Source organism: Oryzias melastigma, linkage group LG5 (genome assembly GCF_002922805.2).
Source record: "Oryzias melastigma strain HK-1 linkage group LG5, ASM292280v2, whole genome shotgun sequence".
Classification (NCBI taxonomy): Eukaryota; Metazoa; Chordata; class Actinopteri; order Beloniformes; family Adrianichthyidae; genus Oryzias; species Oryzias melastigma.
Genome location: NC_050516.1, coordinates 2,883,700 through 2,909,379, shown reverse-complemented (window position 1 = coordinate 2,909,379; position 25,680 = coordinate 2,883,700). Strand labels below are relative to the sequence as shown.

The window sequence follows — 25,680 nt, the reverse complement described above, 5'->3', positions numbered from 1 at the left end:
ATGTGCATTCATTGTTTTGTTTTTTCAGTATGCACCATCTGCCTTGATTTAGTTTGCAAGACTACATTTTATTTAAACAGAAAGATTGATCATTTCTGCACATAATGCTTCAATTGCTTACACATCTGCAGGAGAGAGCTGTAGAGTGTCTAAGCCATGAAAAAGTGTCTAAACATGGCAATCAAACCAATCCTATGGTATTTCAAAGAGTATGTGTTATTTAGGTGTCACCAGACAGATCTGCGGAAGTATAGGGTTAAAGACTTAAACCGTTAAAACAATGGACAACTTAACCCCTCCACCCTCATTTCAAATCAAATCAACTTTATCTATAAAAAGCGCTTCTTATACATAAGCAGCTCGAAGCACTTTACAATTAAAAGCAGAAACACAAAAGTTCAAATAAACCCCCCTCCCCCCACCAATAGCACATACATCCCATGACCCCACACACATTGAATACTTTTAAAAATAACTTCTAAAAGAAAGATTAGATTCATCTCAGTACTCACCTATGGTCGTGAGCTTTGGGTTGTGACTAGGGATGTCCCGATCAGGTTTTTTGGGGCCTGATCCGGTTCCGAGTCATTTGATTTTGTGTATCTGCCAATACCGAGTCCCAATCCGATACTTTTATAAGACATTTAAAACATGAATAAATTAAACATACAGATTTGTGTTGTCCCTTATTTATATTTCATTGACCTTCTTTTATCATTAAAAACTTAAATAAAACACTTATGTGAAGTAGCTTTAATAAACAAGTAAAAATACTGCAATTATAAACTAAGAAAAAAATACAATTTTCTTGTTATATGAGTGATAAATAGTCATGTGATAAAGTTTAGTGACTTTAGCTTTAACATCTTTAAAGTTATTGAACATTTTTGACCAAATGTGATTCCTGTCCTCATTTAAAATTCTTACAAATAAATGACTTTGTTTTAGCATAAAATTTGATGAGTGTTCATGAATAGCTGATATCATTATTAGTTTTAATTTATTAGTTGTATTTATTTAGTTATTTTCAAGGTTATGTGCTTATTTTTTAAGTTCTTAAGACATCACATTTTCAGTTTTATTACCACAGTAGTTATTTTTTTTTAACTGTTATTTCTCTGTCAGATAAATCAAACAGGCATATCAAAGGACAGCTGGGGTCCTAAGGAGTTATATCACGGCGCTAGCATGTAGCAGTTAGCAGCTGTTGTGTAGCCATCTGTCTGCAGCAAGAAGAGCTTAACATTAAAAAAAAAAAAACTCTGTATTTTTCCTGTTGAAATGCCTTTATAGGTTGTTGTTTGTGTTATGACAAACCAATAGAGACACTTGCTGTCAGTTTAAAGCATTTTTAAAAGAGTTATTGATCCCGGAAGTTAGCTTTCTAGCAAGCTTTGTTTACGTTAGCCTTGTGCTTGAGCTGCTGCCGTTTTCTGCTGCGTTTTCTGGTAATGACATTTTGTGATCTTTTCATGACATGCATACTTGTAGTGGAGTATTTATCCGGAATGATAAGATGAAATATAAAGCTCTGATCATAATGAGAATAAATGAAATATCCGATCCTGATTGGACAAAGGAGTCCGATTCCGATCGAGTCCCCAACCACGTGATCGGCCCCGATTTCCGATCACGAGATCGGATCGGGACATCCCTAGTTGTGACCGAAAGAATGAGATCCTGACTACAAGCAGCTGAAATGAGTTTTCTCCGGAGGGTGGCTGGGCGCTCCCTTAGAGATAGGGTGAGGAGCTCAGTCACCCGGAGAGAGCTCAGAGTAGAGCCGTTTCTCCTCCGCATCGAGAGGAGCCAGTTGAGGTGGCTTGGGCATCTTGTCCGGATGCCTCCTGGATGCCTCCCTGGAGATGTGTTCCGGGCATGTCCCACTGGGCGGATGCCCCGGGGAATACCCAGGACACTCTTGGGAGACTATGTTTCTCGGCTGGCCTGGGAAAGCCTTGGGGTCCCCCCAGAGGAGCTGGAGAAAGTGGCCGGGGAGAGGGAAGTCTGGGCATCTTTGCTTAGACTGCTGCCCCCGCGACCCGGTCCCGGATGAAGCGGAAGATGGTTGGATGGAAGAAAGATTAGGCTTGGCTCTACTGTGAGGAAACAGTATTTGGGAATCTCTTTATACCAGGAGCCAGCTTTGTCATGGAACATCGCCACTGCTCCCACCCAGACCAAGACAGCAACGGGGTCCACTCCACAACTGTGAGGCCACAATGCTTAACCCCAGCTGCACCAGACGGGCGAGACCCATGGCAATGACCACTGACAAGCCAACAAGCCCTGGCATAAAGGATTCCCACAGGAAACAGTGGGGGCTAAAATCACAATAACAAAAGGTTAAAATCAAATACATAGAATAAATGTAGATACATATATGAAAATTTAAATTTTTCAAACAGGAAGTTCCTGCAGGCTCCAAGAAGTCAAGATCCCGTAGACTTCTATAGAGAAATAAACAGCTATGCAGTCATTTTATTTGTCAGAATAATCCTTCTTGCTTTTAATCGCAAGTTATTCAAGTTATAAACTGACCAATCAGATACCTCAGTAAAAGCATGTAGTGACCGTTGGCCCCACCTTTAACATTTGATTGACAACTTCTCCCAAGCTCACATTCAGTGGAAGGGGTGTGGGCTCAATCACTTGTGATTGGCGACTGTAATTCCCCTAAAAACTTGACTCAGACCGACTTGGACCAATCACTGTCGACTGGCTCCAAAATAGCCACCCCCCCATCAGGACAGGAAACCATGTTGACGGATTTGCCCTGATTTTATGAGACCCGGAGGTAAGGCATTTTCTATGGATAAGTCAAACTTCACTTTGTCCATTGTTTTCACGGTCTATGGTTAGATACAACAAATATGACAGTAACTGGAGCCAACAAGTTGCCACTAGATGGCCATTCCAGCCCCTACAAAGGCATTCCCCATTTAGTCCAATGTAAAGTGGCTCAACAGCACTAAATAACATTGTTTGATACCAGAAATACTTTTTTTTTTGCTTTTGTAGCTGAACTTAGCTCAGCTTAGTGCCCTTATGGTACAGTCCATCCTGAGACTGGAAGGTCATGAGTTCAAATCCAGGTTGAGTCATACAAAAGACTCGGAAAAAAAGGCCACCCTGCTTGACACTAGACATAAAGGGGTTGAGCCTAATATTTCAATGTGCGGTCGTTTGAACTGCCTCCTGACCTTTGGTGTTATGTCTTTCTATAAAAATATTTGAATAACAATAAAGTGGTTGGATTGGGGGTTACGCCATCAAACAGTTCCCGAGTGTGGCTGTGTCTGCACCTCACCGCTCCCCTAGAGGATAGGTCAAATGCTGAGAATAAATTTTACATACCTGGGTGCATGGCAACCAATGGGACTTTAACTTTAATGTCAAAATTAAATACTTGTGATTTTCCTTCATGAAAATGTTCATGAAGCCTTTTAGTAATGTTCTATGTGGTTTCAGGAACCATGACTGGTTTGAAACACTTTTAGCTTTTCAGAATGACTTTTGCATCTTATAGTCTCCCATGTTTGATCTGTGAATGTGTTGCAAAAAAGGATAAAAAAAATCAAAATCAATATCAGAAGATGGTGATAAGGTGGCGTTAGACCAACAGTTCGTGTACTCTTCAAACTCCCATGAGGATTTACATGGGGTGCTATACAACCATAGTAGGCTTATTTATCACTTTTTCTGTCTGGCCTTTGAGAGAGTCTAATCACTGCAGCATACAAAGCCTTCTGAGCAAACAGAGCTATTAGGTTTAGTGTCGTCAGCCCGTTTGGCAGAAGGAAATAGGCGGTGATTGTCAGAACAGCCCATAATGTGCTTCCCAGTCAAAGGTTTGTAAATCACAGACAGACATGAGTCATTATTCAGATCGTCTCCAGAGGTCCTTGTCAGGCACTTGTCTGTTCCTCTGGGGTTGGATCCCCGCGGAACGGTTCTCCGCTTCATGATTGCCGTCTATAATTAACGTTCACTGACAGATCAGGAAGCAGCGAAGCCGCATGGGGAAGAGTTGAAAGTAGGGACTTTATATGCGAAGCTTGCAGATTACAACCTTCGCCAAACAGTCATGATTTATTAAACACAATATTTCTCTAACCTTTATCACAGCGGGCTGGAAAAGCGTTAAAATTACACGGAGCGTGAACTTTGCAAACAATCATCAAAAATGCGGGATGAAAGAAATGCTGGATTTTGCAGAACTGTGCGAGGCCCTTGTAGTTCTGTGGTGATAAGGTTGCATTAGCATAGGTCACTTCGGGCAATGGAGAACAAAAGGCTGAGTGAAAACCTGTGATGCGCCACGGCCGATTAAATTTACTTTTTGAGAGTGAAGAGACTGACATCCAAAAGTGAAATCTCTTACACAACAAACTGATGTACTTAGGAGGGTACGAGTTTTTCCATCACATAACGAAATTCAACTGTTTGGCTACTTTTACTTACCCAAACATACTCAACACAATGAAAGGACAGACCTTCCTCTCTATTGACCTTCTAGCAGGTGATCCGATTTGCAGCCAGTCTTTGAGAACGGTTTCAAAAAGTGATCAGAACTTTAATTTTCTGAGCTGTTTGTGTACTTTGGTTTGTTTCCTTTCATTTTTACTGTGCAGTGACAGTTTATGATCCTAAATAGACTTGTCGTTCCTTATATAAAATTATTTCTGATGCTGCAAACTCCTTACCCTGAATAAAGTCTTAGCTACATTCACACCACCCGCTCAAGCAAACACAATTTGAATGAAAAGTTTATGTAAATGCATGTACACGTGTAGCTACACTAATTTTGAAGACTTTTTCAAGCCCTTTACCTACGGCCATTGAATGGTGGTCGAAAGTTAAACTGTGTTGAACTTTGACTAATTGGGAGCTTGGATTTGGTAGTGATGTATGGATGGCGTCCCCTTTAATTAATCAAAGTACCAAACATTTGTAAATTGATCATGGAGGAGAAATGTGTCTGGCCAGATTTATATGACACCAAATCTTTCATCAATTGGAATAGAGCTGTGAAAGAAAATCCAGGAGCATGTTTTGTAAGTTTTTCTCTGGTTTGACATTTCCCACCTAGTGAGAAGACTGGTTCAATTCCTGGCTGTGACTTTTCTGTGTGGAGTTTGTATGCTCTCCTTGTTCAAGTGTGGATTTCCTTCAGACACCCGTTTTCTCCCACAATCCAAAAACATGCTACATATATCAATTGGTATATCTAAATTGTCCGTAGCATATGATGTGTAGCCCTGCAACAGACCACTGACCCTAACCTGATTTCGTCCAACAGTAGCTGGGTTGACTCAAGCAACCATACAACTCTAAAAGGGATTCAGAAGGTTCTTTGGATAGATGGATGGATGCTTTCAGTGTTTGCCAAAATGTTTTTAATCTCTCCTGATGGGTATACATGAAGTATTGTCTAAGAGTTTGAGAATACCAGCAGATTGGAGAACAAGCATATCTGATGTTGTGCATCAAATCGCTTTTAGTCCAAGGAACATGGGATTGTGAAAACTGAAAGTAGAGACATCTAGATACTACAGCATATATAGTTATAGAAATAAAGCTTAGTCTCAAATATAGAAGGGGGTTTATACGAATATACCCCTGTGTGTTAGAAGATTCATAATCTCCTATTGTAACAGTAAGATGTAAGAGGTCTTATCTGTTTGCTCTACTCCTAGATAGGACAAGTTAAATAAGTAAAAAATAAAGTACCAAGAAAGTAATTTTCTTGAACTTTAATTCGAACATATACTCTTGAGCCACTGACATACAAAAAAAAAAAAAAAATCAGATGCTTGCCGTAGAGCTATCAACTTCCCTGGAACGGCAAAATTTTCTTTAAAAAGGTCAATTTCTTTAAAAGGTCATTCGGTTCACTGTTCTGTTGAAACCCGTCTGTCCTTTACAAGTCATTTACATGTTAGTGTCTGTAGGAACCACCTTGAAAGTAGCAGGTACAATCTTAACTTGTAGATTTATGTATAAAAAAAGGGTTAAAAGGTGAAATCCAGTAGATGTGTGCGCTACGATGCTTACAAGTCTCTGCAGCCAATTCCTCTCCATGTGTGGAAACATCAGGACGAAGGCAGCGCCTCTGGTCTCCATAGCTGTACTGGCCAACTCTGGTTGCCTTGGTTACCGTTTCCCTAGTGGATGGTCATCTTACAGTTGCTCTGCTAATGATCATATATCAAAGTCACGAGCGGCAGCGCGCGCCTGTCGGGCGCCGGTGCACGGGGGTCGCCCGGAGGCCGAAGTTTTAAACTTGAAATGTCACGCCAATTAAGAATTTGTGAAATTAAGCAAGCGGCATAAAAAACTTAGCATTTTGTTCATTAAGCAGGGAGCTGCACCTAATGAGATTCCTCTTTGGCTCGTCTCCCACTTGATTTTTCCACATTCTCGTCTCTGGCTCCTCTCGCCGCGGTTTACCAGTTTAATCAGGCTGCAAAAGCGAAGGGGGAGTTAGAGGAGGGGGGGTCCGACGGTGTGCATCATTCTCCCGGCTTCACAGTAATGCATCTTTATTAGGCTCCCAACATCAGCCCAGGAGACGAGCCTGTGCTATCACTGTCAATTAGCATGGGGGGGTGCCGCTGGGGGGGCAGCTTGCATCTCTTTATTAATATCAGCAAACAACCACACAAGGCTCAGATGTATAGAAAGGAGAGTCTTTATTAAAACACAGTGCAAAGCGTACATGAGGGTTTTTATTAGGCGTCAGCTTTTATTCACTGCGACAATTTTCAGTAAAAATAAATAAATAAATAAGACATAAAAAGGGGGGGGGTTGCTTTGTTTTATTTAGCATTACATTATCATTTCATCATGGCTTTTTTGGCAATATGGCTTTTTCAATCAGCGCGTACAGAATTATTTATTCATAGATGCATTTTTTTAAGAAGGCACACTAGAAACAGCCCGGCCAATCTCTGCAGAGTTGACACAATCAAATATACATGAATATTATATTAGTGTGCGAGTGTGTGTTTGGTGTGAGGGTGGATGAATTAAACTTTATTCACACGGAGAAGGAGGACAGGAAATGGAAGAAAGGATTAGAGCGGAGAGCGTTTCAGGAATCTCTCAGCTGAGGTTTTGGATTTGATTTGTCGGAAGCTGCTTTTGGATTTGCATGAGTGTGTGTGGTCTGACACTACATCCTTGCTTTAAGGCTAGTGTCTCTTTAATGAGGCTTTGCTGCAAAAGGGGCTCCCCGGGACTCCTGACGTGTTCCGCATTGCAAGCACACACTCTGCCGCTCACACACACACACGCCAACACGATGCCCCACAGGTTGATGCCGAACGCGGCGGCATTGATCGGTGGCTTTCCCTGAATGGAGTGAGCTCGTCAATGAGACACAACCTTTCTGAAGCTCCATTTCTGCCTCTCTTCCTCATTCTCACACTTTTCTTTCTTCCACCAGCTCGTCCTCCTCCTCCTCCCCCGTCTCCCCCTGGGTGACCTCATGTTTATGTATGTCCCTCTCCAGCGTGGCTCTGTCAAAGGTCCTTCCTGCATTTCTCTCCTCTCTGTTGAGGGTCTAGATAGAACTATGATTGATGAGAAACATGGAGGAGCATCATACCAAAATAAACCCGTGAAATATAAATAAAACACAAGAAAGCTTGGAGTTGGTGAACACAACAGTAGAAATGAACAGACTGGAAATGATTTAATAGTACATTCTTTAAAAAATTATTTGTCACTTTATATCATACTAAAACCTGAGTTATGTTGTTATAGTGCATATCAGCGCATTCGCCATAACTGTGCTTTTACTAATGAGCTGTAGTCACATGACCTGTGAGTTTCAATAGACGCCATTTACAATAGATTTTTGGATTATGACAGTGCAGTGTTTTCATGACTCCTGACTTTCTAAAAATGGTAAATGTGTAATAAAACCATTAAGATGTTAAAAACATACTTTCAGGACAGATAACCCTTTAAAACTAGAGATGTCACCGGCAATACCTAAATAACACATTCTTAGACACACCGTAACTCTTTGATTGTTTAAACCAGGGGTACCCAAACCACAGCCCGCCTCCACGAAAATTATCAGAGATGTATGATCTATTTTTTTTTTTTCTGTTTGGCCATTTTCTTCTGCAGTTCCTGGTTTATGTGATCAGCTGATTCTGTCTTCTACACATTCTCACTCCCAACTTGTCATATAGAGACGTATGGTTTCACTTTTTGAGATTTTGGGTGTTCCCAACTGATTCATTCTTTGATGTGCTGGCTGTTCCCATTAAATCATGCAGTACTGGACGCGGTACCGGGCACGGTATCAGACGCAGTATCAGACATGCTATTGGATGCGAAACCGGTACTGGGTTACAGTTAGGGTACCAGTACCAGTCTGCGTCCTGAGGGTTGGGGGCCCGTTATTAGTGAATGCATTTTTTTCTGTCTTAGGCTCGGTACCAAGCGGCCTTCAAACTAGTACCAGTTCACAGCCCGAAGGTCGGGGACTGAACAGCCAGCATGTGAAAAAAACAACAAGTTGGGGACATCCAAAATGTCAAAGGGCAAAAAATGTATACAACCAGAGGCAAAAATGTTTCCTTCTACCATTGAATATTTAACCATTGGAGTCAATGGGGATCCAAACTGGGCCAAAAGGCCCCCCACTGCTAACATGGTGAATTGACCCTGCTCCATTTTGGTTTATAAACTCTACATTAAGCTTTAATTTTGGAAGTCAAAATCCCTCTATGTATTGTTCAATAAACCAAAGTTTATTGATTTCATCACTGGACTACAAAGTGCAACCGCGAAGATGAAATGTCACCATCAGGTTCAGATGAAGGTGGATGGTTACACCACCAAGCTTCTTTCACAAATATTACCAGACACTATCCACCAATTTGGGAATGTGTTTGTGCTATGTGTGTTTGCAGGTTTCTGAAGGGGAATGAAGTGTTCGAGAGCAAATCAGACCATTAGCAGCCATGCTGAATCACTCTTAATGAATGCTATCAGCCGCTAATGAAAAGTATTGTTCTTGAGCAGCAGTAAATCAAAAGGAGCTTAAAGCGCACGCTCGCTGCACTCACATGCACTTCATCAATGCGCTCCCTGATGGGAATTCGACACCGTGGAGAAATCAAAGTCTCATTCTGACCACGGCCTCGGCTCGATACCAGCTCTGGAATTGACCAGCGTTGGCGGCGGAGTGTGGAATCTGAGGGGGGAAGCTGAACTGAATTATCCTTCATTAATAATGGTGATTCAGTATGAAATATGTGGGACACTTGACCTTCTTTACAACACTGTCCCCCCAGGCCAATTGTAGGAGTTTTCCTTCCACACTGCTGAGTATTATTGTTTTTCCTCCTGAAAAAACTTGCATTTGAGCTCAGATAGCCTGCAGCAGCTGCTGCTGCAGCGGCGGCGTATAACTTGTTCAGAGTTATGGAGGACTCTGAAGGTGAAAAAGTTTCCACTGGTTATTCCTTTAACTTTTAACTAACACTGAAGGCCGCAGGACATCTGCAGAATTCAAAATTGACTTTTTTTTTTTTTTTTTTAAAGGGAATACTTTCGATTTCTGAGCTTAAGAATTTCTCCATCTTTGCCTCTATTAATTTTTGACGCCTAAAACTATTGAGCAAATGTGGTCTGAAGTGCAGACGGGGGAAATGAAGAGTCAATAGTAATGCTCCTAAATTATAGAAAATATTCTTAGCGTTCGAAGTTCTGCGAAACGAAGCCCGGTGTTTACCCCGAGGCGCCTGCAGGGAAACAGCTTACAAATTTGTGAGTAAACAAAAGAAAGGCCGAAAAACAATTAATTCATTGAAAAGAAGGATCTATATTATGCCTGTGTTGACAAATAAACCTTGAGGTGTTGTTTTATCAACTCTACCTTATAAAATATTGGTGGCTTGAAATTAAAGCCTCACGTCTCATTTCCAAGAAAGCCTTTTTAATTCGAGTTGACAGATTAGGCCCCCTAGTGTATAAATGCGCAAATGCACCTCATTACTAAAAAAAAAAAAAACAATAAATTAAAGCTAACTTTTTGTTAATTTATTACATTTTTTGATAGCAAGAGATTTAGATGCTAAGATGATTTATGTAAGGGCATTAATGATATATTTTATTGGCTGTAAGGTAGGTTCTGTAGGTAGATTTTTTTTCATATTTAACAAAAAATCCTCCTTTAACTTCAATTTAAGTGAAGCTTGCAACTGCAATTCCCTTGTTTATCCCTACAATTCTCACAGTTCTAACAGGTGGAAACTTATTTATCAACTTTTTAAGCAGATGTTTTCGGGTTTTTGTGATTGTCTTTACAGCTTAAGTTGTGGTTTTCATTTGCAGTTTTAGTTCAGCAAGTTTTGAGTAATTTCTGTCCATTGTCTCTTACTGGATGCTCAGCTTAGAATTAAACAAAAAACAACTGATGCAAACTGCTGATTGTACTTCTGCTAAACAGCTTTTTAATAGTCACTTAATCCAACGAACAAGTCAATATGGGCACAATATGGTTTACCTTTGAGCTGAATTGTTGGGCCCCAGGTTGGTCTGTTCCATGGCAGCCCCATCTGTGTTTGCCCACAGTGGCTTGGGTGGGGACTCAGTGGTCTGGGTCCCTACGCAAACCAGCCGCCCAGTGGGCATCGTGCGAGCTAACAAGCTGCCCAGCGGACAGCGTTGCGAGTTAGCAAGCTCCGCTGTCCAGCGAGCCAGACTACTGAGTGCCCACTCAAGCCAGTGTGGGCGGATACAGATGAGGCCACCATGGAACGGGCGAACAAACGAGTGTTCGCTTAGTAATTGGGTTGATACTAAACAAAACTGATTTCTATTGCTTTATTTTGGCATTTAATAAATAGTTTTAAATTGATGCCTAATAAACAATAATTATAGATAAGTATAACATATACATGGGTGGTAAAGGGATAAATAACTTTATTGTATTTAGAAGAAGTAATTCCCTAAATAATGGGAAAAAAACAGAAAAAAGTTTTGATACAGTGTCCTATATGCATTTTAAATGAATATGACATTAAAACAAACAGTAACTTCACAGTTATCTAAGTCTCTGTTTTCAATATTGGAATTAAAGAATGAAACTGTATATATATACTTGCTAAAAATTCTAAATTGAAGTTATTTTTCCTCAAGCAAAAAAGCCTTTACTTACATTTAATTTGTATTAAACTTGGTAGTTACCAAAGTTTCAAAGTTTTATATATATATATATATATATATATATATATATATATATATATATATATACCTAATGTGGTCCATCTTGGTGACAGAACAAACTGATTATTTATTTATTTATTTATTTTTAAATTGAAGAGTTGAGTAATTTTTCCTCACTTTCCTCACTTGGTTACATCCTTTTATTTTTTATGTATATGAAACTTGTAGTTTCTAAGGTTTATGTTAACAAAGAACAATACTATTAACACAAACATAATTTTGCCCTCGTGGAAAATATAAAATTTTTGTTATTTTTTCTTAAGGGAAAGAGCCTTTAGTTACATCCTGCTAATTTTATAACGTGAAATTAAAATACATAAAAACATTGAAGTTTCTACACACATACACGCGCACATATATATATATACACCTAGTGTGATCCATCTAGCTGACAGCACCTAAACTGATATTTTTCCCCCTGAAAAGTCCCAGATTTGACTTATTTCTCCTGGCCGTTGGAGTTTGACAGGATTGCTAGGTGCAGCTTTAGCTGCGACTTATAAATAAATCCCACTCTACTTGATTTCATCTCCCCTGAGGCATGGACCTCAACTCTTAAGTGAGAATTGGTTTTTCTATTACAGACAGTTTGCGGGGTGGTGGGTGATCGACACAGGTGGGGGGGCTGGTAATGAACAAGGTGCAGAACTTAGGTTGGCGCAGCAGGCACCAATCTAATAAGCCCTCCACCCTTATTTTTCATTTAGACGCAGGGGGAGAGTTTGGTATTTACCAGTGGCAGTTGTGCTTTTCAATCACACGCTTACGTGGACACCTTGTTAGGCACTGAGAAGCGGATAATCAGCCTGGCTTGTCGTGGTGTATTTGTGCGGGTTGGATGTGAACGGGTGCTTTTAACAGGTAACCGCACTCCAATCAGTAATATTTATGTGCATTGTGAGACTTGCCGTTTGATGCCCGTTGACTGGCGCAAATTAGCAATCAGGCGAGGTTGGCATAGAGAAGAGGCTCTTCATATGAGGATCCTGACTCCAATTGGCCCCTCTCTTTGCTTTCCCATTGTCTCCTCTCTCTCCTCCCCATCACCGGAGCCATTTTAACTTGACCCTGACAGGTGCTCCTGACAAAACCCATTACAGTCTCAATTACACCATATATCTCTCTCCAACACCTCCTAGGCTCGTTTTTATCTCCTCTCGCAGCATGCCTTTTTCCCAGTTCCCTCTTCTGATGCTTTGTGACTGCTAGGAGATCCAGCATCTGTGCCTCCCATCTGACTCTATTACTAGTCTATTAGTGTTTTGCCTCTCAGACATCCTAATTAGCCTTGGAGCGGCCATCACTCTTCTCTTTATTGGGAAAAACACAACAGATGTGGGTAAAGGAGAAAAAGGTAAGGTGGGAAATCGTCAAGAGACTTTACTGACTTCTTTAAATCTTCTAAAAATAGGCAGCAAAGTGGTGAAAAACTAACTACTAGGGTACTGACCTCTCAAAAACCCATTTTCCATAACTTATAAATATTCTTTATAAAATTAACCTTCGATTGACCCTGGTTCTCATGAATGCAATGTCAGCATTTGAAAGCTAAAGCATAAATTTACATTAATATCATCGAAAACTCCACACAGGATTCGCTTTGGGCTTAAAAAATGGTTATGAATTTACAAAAACTATACAGAAACACCATAAATCAATGTTTTTTGAATTCCACATTTTTTTTTTTTTTCACATGGAATGCTCACATCTTCTATCCGTCAAGAGTAGACCCTGGAAAGGTCACCAGTCATGAGCAGTCTGTCAGGGGGAATGTTTACGGTTTGAGATAGTTGCGAGTAGTGACATTTGGTTGGTGCCAAACTGTAGCACATTCTAAATTTAGCTGAAGTCTTTGGGCAGGATTGACACGCTTGGCATTTAGGGCCTCAAAGCAACATCTAGTTAAGTTTTTAGAGATTTTTCTCCTTGATTTTTGTGGTTTGGGGTTTAAAGCCCCAGAGCCAACCTCTATCACAGACTGAGTTGGGCAGTTAAGCACTTTCCCTGAACACTTTATAGTGTTTTTTTATCTTTGGGTAAATGTAGTTCTCTTGCATCGTGTGCTGGAATTCTATCCTTAAAGTTGCTCAATTGGAAGAGTGTGGAAGTGAACATTTCCCTTTAAGTAGTCAATTGTTCAGATTAAGTTGACTTTCAAATGACAACAAGAAAACAGACCAGATAATGAAGAGAAACAATGTAAGATGAGTTTTGAGTATCTAGTTGTGGTTTTGAGACTCCCTTCCGATGTTAAGATAAAAGTATTGCTTCCCTATCCCTGTTGCTCGTACCTATTGCACCAACTGAAGGGGCATTTGAAGCAGTGGTGGTGTACGAAAGTTTTTTTTTTTTCTATGGAGGAGCTGAAAAAACTTAGGCCTGCCAATCCCTTTCCTAGTAGGATGATCCTCGTCACACTTTTGGGCGGAGGAGAAACATTTTTTTCATGTGGATGTTGAGAATTTACATTTAAATTTAAGTATTAATTTTTGTTTTTAATCAATATTATAATTGTTTTTTTAAATGCTGGCAGATTTGCACTAACGTATGACCAGCGACTATTGATGATGTTGTAAAGTCTGAATTTGAAGAAACTATTTTTCCATATCTCTTCACTTGGATGGTAAATGTAAGGTTGGGGGAAGCTGTACGGGCAAAGAAGCAGGTTTTGGGGCAGGACAGAAACAAACCCAAAAAGTAAATGATAAAATGCTAAATTGATTGTTTTGACCTTTTGTTTTGTGGTTCTTTGGCTTGAGCATTTTTGTGGGCTAATAAATCAGCCCCAATATGTAAGTAACTTAACCAAAGTACCCAGACCATCCTAACTTTAAAAAGTTGGTGGTAGAAGTTAATTGGCTACCCTTGAAAAGTCCCTGCCTTGTTGAAAACAGTTGTAAGCTTTAGTTCATGTCAAAGTATTGCTGTATTGTGTGTACTTGGCTTGCATGTGTACTGGACGAGTCTATATGCTGTTCATTGGTTTGTCATTTAAACCACAACCAATCAGCTGAGTCCAGTTCTGGTTCAACCTTATCCAATTTACTTATATTACCTAACCAGTATAACTTTTCCAGTACCATCCAAGTCATCCAAGACTAGTTCTAGCACCATAGTTTTCCTATAGTCACTGTAGACAGAAGCGTGTTAAAAATTGGACTTTATCTTCTCGTTACTATAGAATTCTTTTCAAAGTAGTCGCATTTTACTATGGGGTTCAGGTTCAGTCAGAATAACTACTTTTTTTGAGGTGAAAAAAAAGATTGATCAAATCAAATCTGTCTTAACATAGAAAATGTGGCATAGAATTATCAAATCCTTGGATTGATCGTTTTTTAGATCACATCCTTCTGTTTCAGGTAAAAAAAAAAATAAAAAAAAGAATGAAAAAGCTTCAAAGTTTCTTAAATGAGAGTTCAGCTTTTGTTACAAAAAAATCAGTAGTTATGAAAAAATTTATTTTCTGACCAAAGACATACGACTTTAGAATGGAAATTTAACAAATATAATGATGTAACCATTAAATCAACCTCCAGGCCGCTTGGTATAAGGCCACAGACACTAATCAGGGTCCCCAACCCTCAGGACGCGGACCAATAACGGACAGGTACCGGTATAGTCCAGGTACCCTAATCCAGTACCAGTTCCACATCTATTACTGGATCCCATTAGGGACCCATGAATTAATGGAAATGGCCAGCATGTCATAAAAAGCAAGTTGGGGGCTTCCAAAACATAAAAAGTGACGCGGAGGGGGCCCAAACCGTACGTCCATATATATCGAGTTGAGAGTGAGAATGTGTAGTCTTTGGATGTCTGTTAAAATTTGAGTGAAGCCTTAAACAATTTTTGACATTGATTTCTGTATTTGACTGTTACAGACCAAGAATCTTCTGCTTTCTTGACCTCATTTTTTTGTCTTTTAGTCCTTGTGTCTCCTGCACCCCCGTTTTCGTTGGCCCCTCCTCCTGTCCCGTCAGGTGTTTTGCAGAGAAAGGCGTCAGAGAAGCACCAAAAGGTGCGACAGATAAGTCTCCCGCCGTCTGCAGCAGCCTCCGCTTCGCTGGCTCGCCCCTTTTTTTTTCTGACCCAAATCTAATGCGACAGGACTCATTTTTCGACCCCCCCTCTCATCCCCCCTCCCCCCTTCGGTGCTATCATGAGAGTCGTGCACCGCCCTTCTATTTTTAGCTGTTTGTCCTTGAATTGCCTGAAAATTGCCATGATCCATAAAGGATTGGGATATGGGAAAAAAAAAACACACACTCCTGCCAAATGCCATTTCCCTGCAGCCCTCGCCCTCCCCAACAACACATCCTTCCACCTACAAACAAATCATTTTTCGTCTTTGGCTATTACCGCAGCCAATATTCCTCCTATTAGGAGGGTTAAATGAAGGGAGCGGTGATGAAGGCAGATCATGCTGCTCTCTTTACGCTGCAGCCCTCACCTCTATTCACACCCCCTCCCCGTCCACCCCCAACCTTCAGAAAGTTATCTACTGTAGCCAATTAGCATGACTGTTCTGTCTACCATACCCCCCCCCCATCTCCATTTCCAGCCCTCGCTCTTATTCTCATCTCCTGGTTTCCTCCTCCGGCCCCTCCCCTCATTCTCTGCTTCTCATTAGAGCTGCATCGTAACACTGAATCATAATAGGCGCCGTGCTCTGTGAAATGGGTTTAGCTTTGTTTCACCGCGTTGCCTGCGTGCGCGTGTGTGTAAACACACCGTCTTTTCAGACTCGCCATCCGCTCGTCCATTAAAACGGCGTTTGTGTTTTAGCACATTTTACCAAACCGCCGACATTCCGAGGAATCGAGTTTATTCGCAAGGCCGCGTCCAAACCGAGGAGAGTTTGATGTTAAGGATGGAGTGAGGTGGTGGTGTTGGTGTAAGACAGACACAGATCCACTGAGGCACTTTCTGAATGTAAAAAATGTGTGAGGGGATTATCGCTGAGTGCCAGGCGGCGCTTTTGGGGCTTTGTCTCCGTGACACCGTGACGTCGGCTTTGTTTCCCTGACAGCAGACGTGTGCGAGTCTGTATGTCATTGTGCATGTTTGTGTGTGACATCCAGGCATCTGTTTCCTGCTGGAAAAGGTTAATTATATCTCCACCGCCTGACTGGACGTGCCGCGCATAATCACGCCGGCTAATGAGACTTTGTCTTCGTGCTCGGACGCCGCCGAAGATAACCCCGAACCTCGCTCGCCTTGACTCTAGCAGTCAACAGTTATGACCAAAGATGGAGCAGGTGACAGCTGAAGGGAGGGGGGGCTATTAGTAATCTATTCGTAATTACCTGCCTGCCGATTAACTAGACGAAGATGACAGAGCATCAGAGGACACGGCGCTCTCGGATTCCTCATTCTGACCCTTGACTTCCATGTTCACACTCCAGCTAAGCTGCTGATTGGACAGCTGCTTGGCTTTAGATGGAGCCCAGCGCAGCGTGAAAATCTGTGATGGGCTCCAGCACTCCGTGGGCGACTCTGGAAATTACTCCGCGCCTTCTCACTCGGCTTAAGTTTTCTCTAAGTTGATCTGACATGAGCAGGTAGGTGTGGACGCGGTGAGGCTCGGTTCCAGCTCAGCCTCCGACCAGGGGACCAGTACAGGTGGAAAAGACTGAACCAAACAATCGATTTTTAGAGCCTCTTCACGTCTTTGTGCAGCACAGCAGCTGTTATATTTATATTTATACAAAATAAAGGATTTTCTCTGAATCACATTAGAAAAACGATGCTCTGATTCAGAACGACATTCAGAACAGATCATCGTGTCTTAAACATCATTAGTCTCATTTATGTACACAAAAAAGTGAAAAACTGCTTTAAAAAACATATTGAGATGCGCAGATCCAGACGGAGATCCCGTCACACCTCTGTCTCCTCATCCCTCCGCTGCTCTTCTCCCTCGCCCTCCCTTTCCTCCACGCGCTCCCTCCGTTTCTTCTTCCGTCTGCAGCAGAAGCCGTTCAGGCCGCAGAAGCAGGCGCAGGTGAACGGCATGGTCTACCTGAGGTACGGCATCCGCGCAGACCTGCAAGAGAAACCCAAGAGAGGAGAAGTGAAGCTTAACTCCATCAGGAGCTCACGCAGTTCATTCCTGGGAACTTTTGAATCCTGTTTGTGGAATCAAAGATGAAAACAGAACAGAACGTTGTGTTTTTCCTCTGTTGTAGGGAGACAATGAACTGAAGGAGTTTTAATATGTTCTTTTACAAAAGTCCTTTTGTGATTTTTTGGGGTAAAGAAAAGTAAAGAAATCAAAGTTTCACAAATAATTTAGTTGGAACTTGGAAACTAACTGAAGAAACAATGAAGATTCTTCACTTAAATGTACAACACTGGCTCCATTTCCACTGGGTTTGTGATACTAAATTTGTCTAATGAAAACAAGACAATTTAAAAAAAACCTCACATTTATATAAAAAAAAGTTTTTGGCATATCATATCGATATCTCCATGTTTTGCAAAACTCAAACACTGAGTAACATGACCAACAACCTGATACCCTGCTTAGCGAGCGCTACAAGAAGTCCCACAGCATCACAGATCGTCAAAAGTTGAGCCTGTTATGTGGAATTGTTGGATCGACATTTCTGGAGTTTTGCTAAAGTTTTGCGCATATGTGTAATGAAAACTCAGCTAGTGTGTCACTGTTCATTTATTTTTGTGAAAATGTTAGCTCTTGTGGTCATTTTTTTTTTTTTATGTGTGACTTTTACTCTGTAATGGTTACAAAAATGGCTGTAATCTGGTCTGATTATTCAGAATCTTCGGGGTGAAGAAGTTTAAAATCTAGATTATCCATATAAATTGTAGTTATAGGTAATAACTTTTGAAAACTTCTGGTTTCATCTGGAGTCAAAGCAACACAGAAAAGGAACGTCAGATTATCAGTCAAACATGATGGTGGTAGTGTGATAGTAATGGATTGTTTTTTGGCTTTATGACTTCATTTTTTGACTTATTTTTTTAATGTTATTGGACAGTTACTTTCTGCCCTGAGATATAAAATTAAGATTTTAAATAATGAATAATGAATAATTATTATATGAATGAATAAATCAATGAATGTTCTTGTTTTTTTGTTGGTTTTTCTTTAGCTCAGGCAACTTTTGCCTTGTCTTTCTTTAACCTTCTTTTGAAGTGTTGTTTGTTTTAGAATGAGAAAAATGGTTAATTGAGATCCAAAAAAGTAAAATTAAGCTCAAAAACTGGATACCAATCTCAGTTTAATCACCAAAATTTACCTAAACTTGTTTATTGTTGACACTTTTTATATATATATTTAGAAAGCTGAACTTAAAAACACATCCAAGCATGATTTTATTTGTTTTATTTATTTATATTTTGGTCAAAATGACACATTGTGTAAGAATTAGGAAGTTTGACAACAAAGTTCAGGGGGTCACATGTTTTCCAGAAACTTAAACTCTCTATTTTTATGAAAACAAACTTTTCCAATCATTAAAATAACAATGGCTGTCAATAAAAGTGCCTTTTTTTTTTTTTTGCTGTTTTCAGCACAAGCTTCAGTCCCCACCTTTACCCCCCAACACATACACACACACTCACAGCTTTAAAGTCCGCTAAACTCCCAGCGTTAACAGTTTTCGAAAGGCAGCCAGGAGCCAATCAGAAGAGGGCCCTGAGATTACAAGACGTGAGGTGAAACTGAGAACTTCATTTAATAGCAACCTGAGTCAGCAGCAGCAGCGGCGGCGGTGGCGAGAACTGACTGGTGAGAGCGCGGCAAGGGGGTAATTCATGTGGGAGAAAGTGGGTGACAAAATAAAAAAAAACAGGAAAAAACAGACCAAACAAAGTGTCTGCAGTCATGGAGGGGTGTGATGGGGGGTGTTTGTTTGTGTGTGGCTTTGGGGATTGATACTGTCTCATATGGGGGCAATTAGCTGAGCTGTGCTCTGAGCTGCCTGCAAGCAAAGACAAAACTGCCTCAGGCTCTTTGCTGTGTGTACGTGCGCGTATATGGTGCTACACCTCCGTGAGGTTTCGTTTTATCCCGGCTCTGCCATTCCATATATCCATCTAATCTTCGTCTGCAGATCTCCCACTCTGCACCCAATGGCTTTAGACCCTATGTGACATGCCAGAGAAAAATCACATAGGAATAGAAAGCCATAAGACACAGCAGTGAATCAGTCACACCGGTAGCAGGAGTAAACTTTTCTCCCCTCGTGATGGTTTGTGTGCCTCCACATCTGTGTGTGTGTCAGCCTCTTTAATACCCTCAGCCTCCCTGACAGCTAACAAGGCCCTGCAGAGGATTTACAACCGTGCGGAGACACCTTTCGTGTCTCTCGTGTATCCCTCTCCCGTGTCCTTCCATCTTTCCACCCTTCTCCAAGCCCTCTGCTCCCCCGCCGCCCCCCCAAGTCACCCAACTCTTGTTTTGATCATTGCATAATTTCTACGGGTTCCTAATGTTGACACAGATGAAAACATAGCTGGCAGGCCCTCTGAATTATTAACTACAGAAACCGGATGAGTCAGCGCTAACAGAGAAGCAGCCCCCGTGCGCCTCCAGTGTGCGGCCCACCGCCCATCCAGAAAAACCTTTCTTAATAAATTGAGCAAAACATGGGATCAGTGATTCAGAGAAAAGTGTGAAAAGGCAAAATAAAGTTTCAACTTTTAAGCTCACCACATCAAAGACAGAAAATTCAATTTTTGGGGAAATTTTAAAAACTTTTTGATGAAATCCACAAAAATATAAAAAAAAAGAATTAAATATTAATAAACTTAATCTTATCTCATTAAAGCAAGTGGTCATTTAAATAAATAAACAACAACAGATGAGTTATTTTAGCCATAAAGTCATAAAATTAGCTAGACTTTTCCCACCAAAACTGACGCGGAAGCAGCCATTTTGTCATGAGCAGGGACATTTTTACCACTGCCCCCTAGTGGAATGATGATGAAGTACACGGCAGAAAACATGGACCAAGGAATTAACAATTGGGTTTTTAAGGAGCTTGATCGTTTTAATGAGGTAAGGGTCTCAAAAACATGAAAGAACCTCATTTGGAGCTAATTCCCACAATGCACCCTCAAATTCCAATGAAAGTTTAAACTATGTCTCACTTATTAAAACATTTAAGAACAGTTAATTTTTAAGTTTCATTAATTTTAATTTTAAATAAATGTTTAATGTTAATTAAATGCTCATAATCTCTTTTGGCTAGATTTTTAAATTTATTTATTTTTTTATTAATTTTCAGAGTTCAAGTTCAGATTAAATTACATTTCCCTTTAAACTTAATTTCTACTTAATTTTGTAGGTTTTCAAAGCTAACTCAAATGTAAACTTCAGTTTGCTAATTTAGCATTAGCAATTTTTGAAAATGAAGATGCTTTAAATTAAAGGCCTAAAGTTCTATTTCAATTTACTAATAAAGTATTTTCCAATATTTTTTAATACAGCGATCTGTGGCTTTTTTATGTTCTGGAGCTAATTTTGCAAATCACCTTAACATTTAAAACTTTATTTATTTTAGCTTCTATTTAACAATTTCACACTATTTTTTTTGGCATTTTGCATCTCATCAATCATTAACTGGCATTTGTTTTTATTTACAATATTTAACAGTCTGCCATTAATTGTGAAGTTGTTTCGCTGCATTTTGAGAGAACACTATGTTCTCTCTGAGAAGAGTTTCAGCACGAGTTTGAAAATGTTTCTGAGAAAAGAGACTAGCACCAGGATGAGTGCTGCGCCGCAATCAGCAAAATGACCTGCTGAGCAACTGCAGCTAATGACTAGTTGCTAGCTTGTTATCCAGTAATGATCAAAAGTAGTCAAGACAGCCCATGCAGCGTATTTGCAATTTTTCTTCTTCTAAAATTAGCTTCAGTAACTAATGTTTGCTCATTGTCCATTAAATTACCAGTTTCTCCTCTATTTTCTAAAGTTAGAGGACAATAGTCTTTTAATAAGGACACCGTCTTGCACAACTTCCACCTTGCTTGACAACAATAATCTGATTGGATGACACTCCAAACCGCTCAGTGGAAACAAGGCTTCTATCAGCAACATCTCCAATTTTAAGGATTTAAACTCATTTTGAACCTTGTCCAATACAAAAAAAGAAACCGAATTCAGCTAAAAAATACTGCTAGAAGTCATTTGGAAGAAGCACAATTCACCTTTTTGCCCCTGAGTCCAGTCAACACCAATGAAAATTAGCACGTCCAATTCACCGGTAAGAAAAATTACTCTACCATTAAACATTGACATTTCTTTAGCACAAACTTTAAAGAATTAGTCATGCAAAATTCTTCTAAAAAGTAGGAAGAAATATATTTTTTTGATCCTTCAACATTGGAGCTAGTTAACACTTTTAGCATTGACATTCTTTTGACTGCCATAACTTTTCAACCATTTACAGAATTAACGTAATTCCAGCGGAAAGGCTGCCTTGTGCTGATCTGTAAAACCAAAATAGAACCACTGATTCTGTTTCAGGGAAATGCAACTTTGCATCGTCATACAATGCTAATGGTAATCTTTTGCATTCTCTGCTTTAGATTCAGCTGATTTGAGTTGATGATGTCAACAGTCAAAGGCTAAATCCGAATTCCTTCCTTAATCCCTAAAACTATGTAGTACAGAACTATTTATTAATCCACTGTGTTCTGATGATTAAAATGTTGATAGGTTATTTAAAAAATACATTAGAATTAAGGGTGTGAAAGTTAATGTATCAACGCATGTGGTTGATATTTATTAACGCAAATTATTCACACCTCACAGAGCAGCAGTCCTTCGCTTCCAGCGGTTCAGGCTTCCATTGCACTTTGTCAGGTATTATCGCACTTGTACCATGGTTACAAAAGAAGTCAAGTTAAATTTTAGTCCTTTTATATTGCTATTTTTTTGGTTTAGCTGCTTTTCCACAGAAAGCGGACTATTTGATCCATAGTCCGGCGCGTTGTCATGACATTGCGTCGCTGAGCCTCAACTTTCTTGGAGTAATACTCCAACATAAAAGTCTTTAGAGTTTTTCTTATCTTTCTTTTGATGTTTTTTGTACACAAATTACATTTCTGGGTTAACACTTGATAAGTTAAAAAATTAAGACAATAAAAATGAAAGAAACATTTTCTGTTTTTGTTCAAAAGGTGCATTTTGTCTTATAAACTTTACCTAGGAAAACATTGATTAATCGTGATTAATCAAAATACAAAACCTGAATATGTTTTTTAATTGACTGACAGCACTAATAAAAAAATAAATGTTCTAACTGTGTTTTGTGTCAGTTCATGTTCTGATTATTTGCAGATAAATGGTTGCCAAATAAAGTAACAATAAATTGCAATTGATCACAATTAATTATTCCCCAGGTATGCGATTAATTAGTACAAATTTTTAATCAATTCCCAGCTCTAATGAAAATACATTGTTTTTCCAAATCTAGTGATCATTGATGCACACTGCTTTTTTTCACAGAGAATTCTGGGAAATTTCTAGGGCACTCGTTTTTAGAATTGTGGATTCGGACAGAACTACAAAATGGCGAACACGCTATATAATAAATAGTAAAGGAATTCGGACACAATCAGAGAGGTCAAAGAGGGTGTGTCATTTAGGAGTAGCGAAATCTTAGATGGAATAAAGTTAAAGAAAATCTTTTTCTTCGATGCTTGACTTACTGCCACCTTGTGGCTAAAGTTAGGTATTATAATCAAGAGACATTACATACTAAATATATAGTTTTAGTAACAATTTAAGGTGGAATCTCTAATAGAATCCGTGAACATTTGAAAATCGTGTACGCATGTGTGCGCACACACAAGTAATGTGTCTTTCCTCTCGAATTTTGAGAACAAAGAGCCGCTTTGGCGGTTTAGAGGGGAGCCCGTCCTTTTCAAAAGCCTGCTGCAGCAACAGACATGGGAATAGAAAAGTCAGAGGGCTGGAGAGACATGCGGAGATAAAAAGAAATGAGAGATAAAGGCAACGTGGCTTGAGAATAAAGCAAGACGGGCAGTCGGAGAGTTTGAAGCAGCTTGGATTAATGTCAAAGTCAGCCATCCTTGTTTTAATCCATATTTTTCAGCCTCATCCCAGCCAATACCCACTTTTCCTATGCGCTCATATGCATTGGCGTGTGCTCCTAAGCTGATTTGTGTCTTATCGAGATTCGGTGTGGAAACAGACAATGCGGTTTATTTGTGATCGTCTTGTTTGGCCGACAAGATAAGCACTCACGCCGGCGTGCGGGCGGGCGTGAGCGAACGCACGGAGCAAAGATAAGCCGAGTGTTGTGTCTTAGACTTAGAGTGACAAAATCCCAATTCTGATCCTGGCGGTCAACAGCCCGTAGACTTGCAGAAAAGTGCACACGTTGGAAATAAAGCGTGCGTGCGACCTCTACTTTTGAAGGAAAAATCATCTGCAGAGAAAGAAGGTTTTCCATAAAACTCACACACAGTCCTCTTTACCTGCCTGGACTGCTGGAAGAACAGAAGTTTTTCATTTCCAATGCCTCGAATACCCGAATCCCAAAGCACTTTCTTTCAAGTACAGATTTTTTAGGTCATTATATGTGGGGTGTACACTTCAGAGGAAGCTCTCAGAACTCACCCAGACTTCTTCTTAAAAGCAGCAGAGCTCCTGAAAGGAAAAAAAAGCCTACAGATTCACTTTTTACTTACGTTGTGTCTGTTTCTTTCAGTCTTTGAGAGACGCCTACATTATTTGAATCCCCTGAGCTCAAAACGCTGCATCTAAACGACCAAACCCAGTGTGGTAAATGCCGAATGCTCAGAGATTTTACCTGTATTCGTTGCATTCCTGCCCCCCTCACCAATCGCAGGTCATTACCCCCTCCTCCTCCTCCTCATATCTATTCTTCCTGTTCTTCGCTTCCTTGTCCAGCACAGAATGCTCTCTATGAAGTTCTCAGGTAAACCACCCCCCCTCCAAAACCCAGATAAGCAGGAAGGAGCAGGGAGTAGAGTTTCTGCTGCTCCACAGATGCTGAAGGCACCCTAAAAAACAGGAAGCTTCCTATAGAAGGAGGAACGATAAGCTGGCGCAGAAGGTGAAGGCAGGTATACGGAAGATTGAATGACAGCCTGTCAGGCTTCCATATTGGAGCCGGTGTGTGTTTGTTGCACCGCGCGCCGGCTCAGTGTGCCCTCGCAGATAAGTGTCTCCCAGGCCGGCAAACAAAGAGCCCATTGACTTTTTAACACACAGGAGCTTTCTCTCTCCTCCACAGGCCACTGCTTTGTGCTTCTAACCCCCCCAACTCCTCAAAAGCTCACATATCTGTGCACTCCCCACACCACCTACACCGCCATCATCCACCTGCTCCGAGTGCTGCTTTAAAGTTCTTCTTAAAATACCAAATAATAATAAAAAAGGAAAGCATTGAGAGACTTGTTGGCTTCCTTCACCTCCACATCCCAAAAGCTTCCAGTAAAATAGAGTTAAGCTTTAAGTCCAAACACTCTTCACTTGAAAAGTGATAGACCTCTAGAGCATGGGTGTCCAAAGTGGGGCCAAATTTGAAGGTTATCTTTTGACCCACTAAGTTGTGGATATGGAAGCCGTGAAATTTTTCATTAAAACTTTACCCATTTCCGATTGGTTCTCTATGATGTTCCAATTCTCTACGGCTGTAATATACTTTCAGCCTCTGGGTGGCGCTGTTAGCGCTTTTCTTTGCCATCAGCAATGGTTGACACAAACCCCACAGTCACTTCCGAATATTTGTTATTTTCTCCTTTTATTTCATTACATACCAAAAAATTTTGTATTTGACCCGGGGACTGGGATCCTTTGGCCCTTTGAGCGAAAAAGTTTAGGCACCCCTGCTCTAAGGTTTTTTAATGCACTGGTAAAGAACTGTGTGGATTTGTGAAACTATATTTACCAATTTACCATTTTTTCACAATCCTTCTGTCTGGATAGCCATGTCTTGGTGTTACGTTGACTATAACTAACCCCGGGTTCACACGGCTAGCATTACAGCTCAGGTACGATGCGGGAGCGGTCTAGCTACAGTAGATGGCTCATACTGGCTACTGGATGGTTGCAGCCACAGGCTCTGCTGCCGACCTCATGAAACTCAGAACACACGTAGGTTCACAAGATAACCCGCCATTTATACAGGAAGTACAGTCATAACCCCCTAATTCGCTGTGGTTCTGCTGCGGAGTCTGGCAGAAAATTTAAAACCCAATGAAACAGATCGGCAGCCCAGCAGACGCCTGACCATAGAGGTTGAATGTGATCGTCTGCAATGGGACTTCCTCTAGCACTTTTAAAGTCACGTAAAGACTGTGGCGCTCATATTGCAGCGGTAACGCTAGCCGTGGGAGCCCGGGGTAATACGAATCTAGATACGAAACTAGGTTGGTTCTTTATGTTAAACAAACAAGTCC

The 25,680-nt window shown here is 40.5% G+C and overlaps 1 long non-coding RNA gene across 1 annotated transcript in view; it reads right to left on the bottom strand.

The window, feature by feature from the left end:
• Window positions 1–6,678: 6,678 nt before the first annotated feature.
• LOC112144924 overlaps window positions 6,679–25,680 on the bottom strand; it is a 38,287-nt gene continuing 19,285 nt past the window's right edge. Inside the window, exon 3 of the long non-coding RNA XR_002918993.2 lies at window positions 6,679–17,299. This is a non-coding gene — a long non-coding RNA (uncharacterized LOC112144924). The remainder of the gene's footprint in view (window positions 17,300–25,680) is intronic.